This window comes from Chrysochloris asiatica, unplaced genomic scaffold (genome assembly GCF_000296735.1).
Source record: "Chrysochloris asiatica unplaced genomic scaffold, ChrAsi1.0 scaffold00018, whole genome shotgun sequence".
Lineage (NCBI taxonomy): Eukaryota > Metazoa > Chordata > Mammalia > Afrosoricida > Chrysochloridae > Chrysochloris > Chrysochloris asiatica.
This window is the reverse complement of record NW_006408536.1, coordinates 10803841-10814611: the sequence shown is the minus strand read 5'-3', so window position 1 is coordinate 10814611 and position 10771 is coordinate 10803841. Positions and strand designations below refer to the sequence as shown.

The following is a 10771-nucleotide window of genomic DNA, read 5'->3' as shown; positions in this document are numbered from 1 at the left end:
GTAGGATACCATCAGTAGGAATAACTTATGTGTGATCAGAATTCCAGAACAAGCAGAGACCAAAAAAAGCACAGAGAAAATTATTGAATAGCTGTTGGAAGAAAACTTCCCTAACATCATGAAAACAAGATAATATACATTCAAGAAGCTGAATAAAGCCAAAACAGAATAGTCCCCAAAAGAAAATCACCTAGACATATTATAATTAAACTTCTCAAACCTGAGACAAGGAAAGAATCCTGAGTGCAGGATTATCTACAAAAATGAATCAATAAGCCTAAGCTTTGAGTCTCAGCAGAAACCAGGCAGAAAGGAAGACAGTGGGCTGCCATATATCACTATGAAAGAAAAAGAAAATTGCCAGTCAAGAACCATATACACAGCAATACGGTCCCTCAAAAGGGTAAAATTAGAACATTTCCAGATAGACAGAAATTCAAGGAATTTGTAAAAACCAGACCAACTTTCCAAAAAACATTAATGGGATTTCTTTGGACAGAGAACCAACAACAGCAGACAACAACCTGAGATTAACATACATGACAGAACCACCCACAAGTCAACCCAGATATGTTGTTGTTGTTAGGTGCCACCAAGTCAGAACAGACTCATTGCTGTTGCCACTGTGCTGATCCATTTCATTGGGGACCTTCCTCTTTTATGTTGACCCTCCACTTTACCAAGCATGATGTCCTTCTCCAGGGTATGGTCCTTCCTGATAATGTGTCTGAAGTATGAGAGATGAAGTCTCACCATACTGGCTTCTAAGGTGCATCCTCGCTGTGCTTCTTCCAACACAGATTTGTTTATTCTTTTGATGGTCCATGGTATTTTTAATGTTCTCCTCAGATACCATAACTGAAATGCATCAACTCTTTTATGGTCTACTTCACATGAAAATGAGGTTATTGAAATTACCATGGCTTGGGTCAGATGCACCTTAGTCCTCAAACTGACATCTTCTTGTCTCTTGAACATTTTAAAGAGGTCTTGTGCAGCAGGTTTGCCTACTGTGATACATCATTTGATTTCTTTACTATGGCATACATGAGTGTTAATGGTTAATCTGAGAAAAATAAGGCTTTTGACAATGTCAATCTTTTCTCAATTTATCTTGATGTTATTTATTGGTTCAGTGGTGAGGATTTTTGTTTCTTTACATTGATGTGCAATTCAGACTGAAGGCTCTGGTCTTTGATCTTCATCAGTATAAGTATGTTAAGTCCTCTTCAGTTTCAGCAAACAAGGTTATATCATCTGCATATTTCAGGATGTTAATGAGTCTTCCTCCAATCTTAATGCCACAGCTTTCTTCATATAATGCGGCTTCTCTGAGTATTTACTCAGCATACAGATTGAATAAGTATGGTGAAAGAATACAACCCTGGTGCACACCATTACTAACTTTAAACTATTCAGTGTTCCTTGTTCTGGTCAAACAACTGCCTCTTGGTCTATGTACAGGTTCCTCATGAGCATTATTAAGTGTTCTGGAATACTCATCCTGCACAATGTTGTCAATAGCTTGTCATGATCCACACAATTGAAAGTCTTTGCATGGTCAACAAAGCACGGGTAAACATCTTTGTGATATTCTCTGCTTTGAGCCAAGATCCTTCTGACATCAACAACTATATCCCTCATTCCATGTCCTCATCTGACTACAGCTTGAACCTCTGGCAGTTCCCTGTCAATGTACTGTTGCAGCCATTTTTGAATTATATTTAGCAAAATTTTACTTCCATGCAATATTAATGATGTTGCCCCAACACAAATATGGCTCACTTCCAATCAGTTGTCCAAGTAAGCTGTCTTCCAAATTTCTTGGCATAGATGAGTGAGAGCCTCCCGTGCTCTATCAGTTTATTGAAATATTTAAATTTATATTTCATCAATTCCTAGAGCCTTGTTTTTGTCAGTGCCTTCAGTGCACCTTGAGCTTCTTCCTGGCTCTTTACTATATGTAGGGACACAAACTGAATGCTCCAAAATGACCATACCAAGGTCACCTCAAAGCTATGTCTCCTGTCCCTTCCCCCCTTCTCCAGCTATCTGGTTGCCCTGCTTTAGTTATGCAAAATTTAGGAAGGAGCCCTTCCTTCTACTATGCTGGCCAACACCCCTTCATTCTCTCTTGTTGTTGTTAAGTGCCACTGAGTCAATTCCGACCCATAGTGACCCTGTATAGGGTTTCCAAGGAGCAGCTTGTGAGCTTGAATCACCAACCTTGCAATTCAAATAGCTTTGCAGTCTAGTGCATTAACCCACAGCACCACACCAGGACTTGTATGTTCTCTAGGAGGGGACAAACAACCAGGCACCTTTGACTCTCCTACCTCTCCTAGTTCTGCATACCACCTGTAACTGTCCTTAGCCTTGTTTGTGAATACCCCATGATAAAAAAAGACCCCAGCCCCACAACCTTCACATGGTAAAACTACATGATCCAGCAGGCTGCTGCTGAACACAGCTGTATTTCTCCCTTTGAAGGTAAATTCCTTTGTCATCGGTAAACCATCTTTTTTATTTTCTTTTCATCTCTTTTATTCTCTTTTCTGTAATAAAGTAATGTCTCTTGAAATGCATTCTAGTCATTTTTTCCATCTCTTGGCATCTATGAACTCAGAAGGCTTTTCCCTTCTGGGTCTAAAACCCAGCAACACACAATCCTGCAATTTGTTGTTGTTAAGTGTTGTTGAGTCATAGTGACCCTGTATTGGGTTTCTAAGGAGCAGCTGGTGATTTTGAACCACTGACCTTGTGGTTCAAAATGACCTTGTGGTCCAGTGCATTATCCCACAGCTCATGAAGGTGATATATGATTAAATACATGGACAGGCACAAGGCTGAGCAGGTGTGGGGAAAAAAGGGGAAATATATCCACAAATATATAAAGATTTGACAGGAGATGTGTGTGCACTACTTTTGCTGCAAACATATCCATGAATGTGGTGGAACACACAGGGAGCAAAGTTATAAAAACTTCTTAGACATCACCATATACCTTGAGGGAATGTGTCACTGGACTTGGGGGCTGAGGACCATAATCCCATGGTACACTATGGTAAACTGGCATAACATAGTCCACAAAGACAATATTCCATATCCTACTGTGGTGAAAAGTGACTGGGATCTTACAAGGTCCTGAGCAGTCATTACAGGCACAACTATTTGTCTCTCTCCATCCGGACGAAAGAAAAGTGATGACAATCAAAGACACTTGGATATAATTAGTCCAATGGACTAACGGAGCATGTGAGCACCAGTCTTCCCGACCCTGAGACCAGAGGAACTAGATGGTGCCCAGCTACCACTATCAACTGCTCTGAAAGGGATCGCATTAAAAGATCCTGGACAAAGTGGGAGAAAGTGTGGAGCAAAACTCAAAATCAAAAAAAAATTAAAAATAACACACCAGACTTATTGGTCAGATAGAGACTAATGTAACCCTGAGACTATGGGCCATGGTCACCATTCAGGTCTAGAAGTGAACTCTCATGGCTCAATTGTCAGTCAAGCAATAGATAGGTATGTTGGGGGGACAACAACACTATTGAGGTATACACCATAGAATGGTCAACCATTCGAGATCAGAAGGGCAGCATTTGCCTAAGGACACATTTCAGAAGGGTTGGGAAAGGAGGAATAGAAACAAACACAGTGAGGAAGTAGAATCAATGACGCTACATTGAAGGGATTGCAATCGAGATGAAATGACGTGCATGGTTTGTTGAATATAAAATCGATAAACTGCTCTGAAAATTATTACTCAATTCCAAATAAAAATGTTTTTAAAATTAATACTTTTAATCAACCTAATTATCACAGGACATCCCTCAGAAACCAGCAGTCTATCATGAATGTTTCTACAAAATACATGGGGAAGCTAGGTCTCCTTGTTGCTGTTGTTGTTAAGTGCCATTGAATCAGTTCCGACTCACAGTGACCCTACATAGGGTTTATGAGGACCACCTGGTGGGTTTGAACTGTCAATCTTGAGGTTAGGAGACCAGTGCTTACTCTACAGCACCACACCAGGTCTCATTGATGGGGACCAAATACTGTACGGTCTCCTTTTCTTTTCTGTTCCTTCCTTTTTCCTTCCTTCCTCCGTTTCTCTACCCCGCTCTCTCTCATTCTCTTTCTCTCTTTCAGAAAAGCAATACTATGCAAAAAAATAATAATAATCAAGGATATGATCAAGTCAACAAAAACCAGAAAATATTACTCTGGCGAGACATGGGATCTCTGCTATATCTGAGTATATTACATGGAATATAGAGAATAACATTTTATTACTTCATGTTAGGACCTCTAAAACAAACTTACGGTAGCAGAGAAAAAGGCAAACTGATGTTTTCAATTAAGATGATATTTGATAGTAAAGAATTTATAGGCTTTCTTTCTTTCCCATTTATGATAAAACTCATCAATACTGAGCTAACTTTGTCAAAACTTAAGCACATTTTCTTGCTTCTTTTCAAACTCATATTTATAGCTGTTACAAAGGCAAATAAAAATTTCCGTTTTCAAACATTTTACAACTTTCTGTATACATTCTACATATATCCAGAATAACTACTTTCCTTTTTCCTTGTAGAATGAATATTCACCTCATTTACCATGCATAAGCAGTTGCATTTCTCTGCTGGTATTGCTCCTAAAGGAACCTCAGAAGACAGGCTTGGTGATCTGCTTCTAAAAAGACACAGTCTTGAAAACCCTATGGAGTAGGGTTTACCCAGAAAACATGGGGTTACCATGAGTCATAATCGACTTCATGGCAACCAACAACAAAAACTACTTCTACTTCTATAGTGGGAATCACATTTAACCAAATAGCTTTACAGGGGGAAAAAAAAAGTTTACAAAAATAGGTAAATATTCTAAGATTATCTGTCATATATAAGGATTTTAGAAGACTACGAAAGCTCGTAAATACAAAGAAAACAACTTTCCACCACTCACACCCTCATTATATCCACAAAGTGACACCAAGGAACATATTCAGTAATATGAATCAAAAATCTAGCCACTTTACAGCACATATTGTTATTGTTGTTAAGTGCTATCAAGTCGCTTCTGACTCAGAGTGACCCTGTATAGGGTTTCCAAAGAGCAGCTGGTGAGCTTGAGTCACCAACCTTGCAGTCCAGAGCATTAACCCGCTGCGCCACACCAGGATTCTACAGTACATAGTAAGAAATATATCTAAATAAAACTATACAGGCTTAGGAATCCCGCTATGGCTCTGTAGAATTAAGTACTAGATAGCTAACCACAAGGTAGGTGCTTCAAACCCTCCTCGTAAATCCTATAAAGGGTCAGAACTGACTCAAAGGCATATAAAAACAATCAATGTTTCAGTATTTAATCATTCTTAAAAATGATCTGGTGATCAACTGATACCTTAACTTAATTCAATTTCAAGATTTTAAATTAACTAAGGGGCTTTAAAATTATGTCTAAGCTGCCAAAAAATAAAACATAATTACTTCATTAATATTAAAAGTTTATCAAAAAAGGGGGATCCGCATTTCTCTTAGTCTAGCTGGGCAGTCTAGAGCTGAGACCTGGATATTTGAAGTAGTTTAGCTAAAGAAAAATGGAGGAGCCATAGATATTAAGTATGAATTCAGGAAGACCTGAGACCATGGAAAACTTGTCTGCTCTCTAAACCGTTTTCCAAGGTGAGGTTGCTATGGTGACAGACTATGGAGCCTTTATCAAAATCCTAGGCTGTTGGAAACAAGGTCTTGTCCATCGAACTCACATGTCATCCTGTGGAGTAGATAAGCCCTCTGAGATAGTAGATGTCGGAGACAAAGTGTGGGTGAAGCTTATTGGCCGAGAGATGAAAAGGATAAAAGCATAAAAGTATCCCTCTCCATGAAAGTTGTCAACCAAGGGACTAGAAAAGACCTGGATCCCAACAACGCTATCATTGAGCAAAAAGAGAGGCAGAGACGCTCCTTCCAGGGTTACACGGGGCAGAAGATCACCCTTGAGGCTATCCTAAACACTACTTGCAAGAAGTGTGGCTGTAAAGGCCACTTTGCAAAGGATTGTTTCATGCAGCCAGGTGGGGCCAAATAGCCTCTGATACCTGAAGAGGAAGAGGAAAAGGAAGAGGTAAAGTCAGCAGAATTTGAGAAACCTGATCCCACAAAGACTTCTAGAAAAAGAAAGAAGGAAAATAAGAAAAAGAAGCACAGGGAGAGGAAGTCATCTGACTCTGTCGGCTCAGACTCTGAGAGTGATACAGGCAAGAGGGTAAGATACACATCAAGACAGCAAGGCAGCAAAGAAGAAGCACAAAGAATGAGAGTGGAGAGTAGAGGGGGTGGTTGAGAGAATAAGGAAGCAGGAGCCTTGTCCCCTAAAGCCCTGAAAAGAACCGGGAGTGAGAATAAGTCCTCCACCCATTTACTTTTCTCCCATGAGCGATGGCTTCCCCTCATGCATCAGGCAGGGTTGGAAGTTAGTTGGCAAGGGCAGCTGCCTGATGACTCCCAGTACCTTCACAAGTGACCTCTGCAACTCCCCATGCATTCCCCCCAACATCATTCAGTAGGAGGTCTTATTGCCCTATAGCTGCCACTGCCAGAGCTGGATTCCTGCACTGAAGCCCAAGCTAGAGCTACAGGTACTGCTGTGAAGCCAAGTTTGGCTGTAGTGGGAGAACAAAGCAATCAGTCCCTCCCTGCTAGACTGCCCTGGGCTCATTGGTGAGTGGTCCTTGTTGCATCCAGCATGAGGGCAGAGGGAGAACATAGTAAAAAGTGGTGCTCCCTAACATGGTTCTACCGTGCTACAAGTGACAGCCAGTGGCTACCACCAGAACATGATTATTTTCAGTGACTGAGTTTGTGTGACATTCCGCCAGACCACTGAACCAGACAGCCCAAGCCAAGATCATTGTTCTGCTTTGTTGTTTACTACTGTGCACTTCAGATCTCTGCTTAAATTCCTGGGACACATGCATTTGGTGGAAATGTGTTTGATTTTAAACAACTAAAAGTTCTTTTTCCTTTAAAAAAGTTTATCAAAAAAGGAGAACAAACAAGATGGCAGAGAGGGTGGAAGTGCAGTAAGGAACTCTGTCAGCAACAACACAGAGCACCAGACCAAGCAGGCTCAGGGGATGGTCCCAGAACTCTGAACCACATATAAAGGAATATTTTAAAAGTTGGAAGGCTTCCAACCAGTGGAATTTGTAGGAGAAGCAAGAAATCCTGTGCTTTCTAATCCAAGGTGCTCAGCTGCTCCCTAAGCAGCCATGTTGGGCGAGACCAAACCAGGGAAGGATCAGAGCAACCATAGATGCTTGACAGAACCACGGAGATAAAGGTCTGGACATTCTTTTTTTGGTATTTGTTTATTGGACTCTTGCTGTCTGTGCACCTCCATTCTGGTGATTAGAGGGGGTGCCTAAGCGAATGGACACCCCATCCCCATCCTTGAAGGGTTCTGTTACGCATGCGTACAGATGTCCTCAAAATTCAAAGGGCAAGTTTCAACTTAAAACCAAACGGGAGTAAAAAATGGCCACAGCCGGCCCTGAACTGTTTATCACTAGGAAAAAGGCCTAAACGGGGGTTGTGGAGCAGGACAAGTAGACTAAAAAGGAAACAGGCCAAAACATAAAATCCTGAGCCACGTCATAATGACCAACAGTGGCATCTTTAAATTTCTCAGGAAGAAAAGTGAAAAGGGAAGCCCATCTCCTAATTACATCTACCTAGATGCAATAAGAAAGCATAAAAAAAACAAAAACAAAAACACCCATCTAAATATTAAGGCCATAGATAACCATTGAATATACCCCCAAAAACAGAACCAGATGACCAGATCAGCACATGTGCAGAAATGAGATAAAGTGACTGAGACAAATGAGTTGGAGGTAGACCTACACTCCATACTGGAAGATGGGCAGGATTTGGAAATGCCTGAAAAGGAATTCAGAAAAATGATTATAAAATGTAACAAAACACTTTAAAATGAAGTTGAGAAAAATAAGGAAAAAGTCCGGAAAGTGCTATAGGAACAATCAAATAAGATAGATATAGCACTGGAAACAATTCAAAACCTACAGAAAGAGGTCCAAATGATTAATAATAGGATATCAGAAATGGACCATACACTGAAAGGATAAAGGAATAGAATTGAAGAGATGGAAGCCAGAACTAGTGAGCTAGAAGATAAATCTCTCAATACCACTAAGATAGAAGAACAAGCAGAAAAAAGGATTTAAAAATCTGAGGACGGTCTAAGATTCATGTTGGACAACATAAAGAGGAATAACTAAATAATTATCGGCATTCCAGAACTGGAAGAATAACACAAGTCCAGATAAGAGATAGTTGAAGAACTTCTGGAAGAAAATCTCCTTAACATACTGAAAAGCGAAAAGATAAGCATCCAAGAAGCTCAATGAACCCCAGGAAGGATACACCCTAAAAGAAAATCACCAAGACATATAATAATCAAGCGCTCCAAAATTAAAGATAAGGACAGAATCCTGAAAGGAAAATCCTGAAAAGCTAGGGAAAAGAGAAGTATAACAAACAAAGGCAAGCAAATCAGATTAAGCTCGGATCTCTCAACAGAAACTATGCAGGCAAGAAGGCAATGGGGAGACATATATAAAACTCTGGAAAAAAAAAAACTTCCAACCAAGAACCCTCTACCCAACAAAGCTGTCAATCAAATACAAGGTGTAATCAAAACATTCCAGGATAAACAGAGAACCAACAAGAACAGACAACAATCTGAGATCGACGTATGTGGCAGCATCATCCAGAAGTCAATCGACAAACAGAAGAGTCGAGAACAGAATAAAACTTTAAAAACAAATTCAGAGGATCTGGGAGGTCAGTCTATGATCAAAACATTTACAATGAGAACGAAGGTAAACAGAGGAACAGACATCTAGGTTTAGGGGGAGGTGGAGGGAGGCAACAATAGAGCACAGGGTAAGGACAGACACATCATGTTTTGGGTGTTGGGGAAGGCAATACAAGAAGGGTGAGTAGGTGGAAGAACAAGGTAGGCAGGGGAACACCGAGACAGGTTTGCATGGGCTAAATGGGACAGAGGTAAACAGTGATGCATGTTTAACCTTGGAACAACAGGGCTCTGTGATACAGGGATCTAGGCATAGTTTGAAGAGGGGAAATAATACTAAGATGCTTGACTGTCTTATGAATATTGGTTTACCTTGCCTACTATTGTAAAATAGACACTTGAGTGGCATAGAAAGGAATGTTGGGAAACATGATTACAGAAAACGTGTAAGCCCATCTTCAGCCTACAACTGATTAGAAAACCTAAAAGGGGTTCTAGAACTTGCCCAGTGAAACAGGCCTCTTGTGGAACCTGTGCAGACTATAGGACCATAGGTGGAATCCTGAGTCCCATCCAGAACCATCTGAGGTAGGACATTCCCACTACAAAGGACAAGCAGACAAGTCTGGAACAGCTAGACCATCAGAAGATGTGTTTTCAAAGGAAGATCATCAGGAAAAACCCAAAACAAAAATGTCAGTATGACAGGCTACTGCAAGCATAAGCAAGCTGTTAGCTGGAAAGTCATCAAGGCAAGCAATCAAGTTCCTTCAGGACAAACTCCCCACTAAGACTGAAACTCAAAGGGAACACATGAGCAGGCATGTAAGTTTGCTGGCGACCACATTGGTCTACTGGTGAGTGCAAGAGGGGGAAAGGCAGCAATGAAGAAATGGACTGAGTTCAACCATGGTCCACTGAGTCCTGTTGATCTGGAGATGAGAGAGAGACGGGCTGGTTGGTCCAAAGTGCGGTAAGACTTGGAGGCACCTGAGCCCATGGACAAGGACATAGCCACAGAGGGCTAGAGCTGAGAGTGAAGCATCTAGCTGATATGAAGTGAGGGGAGATGCACAAGAAAACCCAGACTTTCAGATAGTACCCATTTGAATTAGCCTCAATGGCTTGATAATCAGAAATTGACAAGAGGAAGATAAAACACAAACCACACACGCACACACACACACACAATTTTTGATAAAGGAAATAAGGATAAATTGCTACAATTTGATGAACCTGATCTATAGTCATGGAGGTAGTAACTCTAAATACCAACACAGAGAAACGTAGTCTTCATATCAAGTATCAATGCTATCCTCACTGTACACACAGGTATAGGGATGGGCAATTTAGACACTGGCTACCTAAAATGAGGGGGGCAATAAAGGCATGAAGTGACTGGCTTAAAAGGTTTCAAGAGAGAGTTTAATTTAAAAGTGTATGGGAGAAGAAATCGTCCCCACTGAATAGCTGTCATCTTGTCTAGATGGTTCTGATTAAAAGAGATGGAGATAAGATTCCTATGATTCCATAGTGAGCAATTGTTATCATGAATAATTGCGATTGTCACAATTGTAAAGGTAGAAGTTATGTAACAAAAATGGGGGAGTAGTTAATCTTACAGTCCAGAAGCAAAGGACCCGAGGACCATCAAGGGAGAAGAGGACAAGTGGAATGCGGGATCTTATCCAGAGAAGCAGCGACACCAGAGATGGAGGCAGAGAGGGAGCAGCTGAGGACTCTAAATTCATGGGAAGAGAGGGACTAAGAGTTGGCTGCCAGGAGCCAGCCTTGCAGAATGTGTCCTTTGGTGGTGTAAATTATTATACATGCTTGAGTGTTTTGTTTTGTTTTTGGAAGTGCTAAAAAAAAGGAGCTCTGGTAGCGTAGTGGTTACGAATCGGGCTGCGAACCATAAGGTCAG

The 10771-nt window shown here is 40.8% G+C and overlaps 1 pseudogene; it reads left to right on the top strand.

Moving 5' to 3' along the window:
* The first annotated feature begins 5629 nt into the window (after positions 1-5629).
* Positions 5630-6325, top strand: LOC102818565 (annotated as a pseudogene).
* The last annotated feature ends 4446 nt before the right edge of the window (positions 6326-10771 follow it).